The following is a 1,497-nucleotide window of genomic DNA, read 5'->3' as shown; positions in this document are numbered from 1 at the left end:
CAAGGGCCACGAATCAGTATGTTGTGGGACAAAGACTTTAAGATTCTTTGAGACTCCTTTATAGTTGACCCTTGAACAATGCTGGAGATGGGTCGCTGATCCTCTTTGCAGACAAAAATCCACGTGTAACTTTTGACTCCCCCAAAACTTAACTAATAGCCTACTGTTGACTGGAAGTCTTACTGATGACTTAAACAGTCGATTAACCCACACTTTGTATGTTATATGTATTAATATATACATTGTATTCTTACAATAAAATAAGCTACAGAAAAAAATATTATCAAGAAAATTATAAGGAAGAGAAAATATATTTACTATTCATTAAGTAGAAGTGGATAATCACAAAGGTCTTCATTCTCATCTTCACATTCAGGGTAGGCTGAGGAGAAGGAGGGAGAGAAGGGATTGGTCTTGCTGTCTCAGGGGTGGCAGAGGCAGAAGACAATCTGCATGTAAGTGGACCCGCACAGTTCAAACCTGTGTTGTTCAAGGGTCAACTGTACTTTTTAAGTAAGAGGATCTATGAGGCACCACCTTAAATCTTTCAAAGACCTTCCTGAAGAGTCTTACAGCCTCTCCCTTGACTCATCCCTGATTTGATCTTTGCCCTGAGGCCATTTATTACTTTGAAATTCTTTTGCCTCTGGAGATACTTTTACTAGATAGTCTTTATTTCCACTAAATATTGCTCCAAAACTAAATAGACCTTTGAAGTTAGTTCATGTCTCTCTTACTGGACAGCTAAAGAAGCCAATCATGGCATTCTACATCCTGCTTGGAATCTCTTTATCCAAGTCTATGTATTCATTGGTACATTTTCTACCATCCACATAAATCAGGCAACAGTGTTACTAAACTTTCCCCTGCTACATAGGCAGGTCACCTTCTCTCTAGCCTTTCATAGCAACCTAACTGCTTTTCTAGACTCCACAGAACGATCTCCTCAACATCCTTTAAATTTCCAATTGCTTCCCACTCCTGATGTCAGTGTTATATGTTTTAAGTTATATTATGGAAATAATCTACTTCCAGGTACCAACTTTTTTTGTTATTGCTAAATAACAAACCATCCCAAAATTTAGCGCTTCAAACAATAATCATTTGTCATTTCTCATGATTCTGAGGGTCAGCTGGACCCAACTGGGCGGTTGTTCTACTTCACATGTTACTGACTTGGGTCATCCTTTTCATGTCTTCCCCCTGCTCTGCGGTGCCGCTGTCTGTCATACATTGAGTTCCATGTATACGTGGGTCTGTTTCTGGACTCATTGATCTGTTCCATTGGTTTATTTGTCTAATCTTGTGCCGATATCTCATGCTCCTATTTACACTAGCTTTATAATAAATAAGTCCTGATATCAAGTAGAGTAAATCCTACCACTTTGTTCTTTTTGAAGTTGTCTTTGTTATTCTCAATGCTTTACATTTCTATACACATTTTATAATCAGTTTGTCAAACACACACACACACACACACACACACACACACACACA

The sequence above is a fragment of the Propithecus coquereli genome, unplaced genomic scaffold (genome assembly GCF_000956105.1).
Source record: "Propithecus coquereli isolate 6110/MARCELLA unplaced genomic scaffold, Pcoq_1.0 Scaffold329, whole genome shotgun sequence".
Classification (NCBI taxonomy): Eukaryota; Metazoa; Chordata; class Mammalia; order Primates; family Indriidae; genus Propithecus; species Propithecus coquereli.
Note: the sequence above shows the minus strand (reverse complement) of the source record.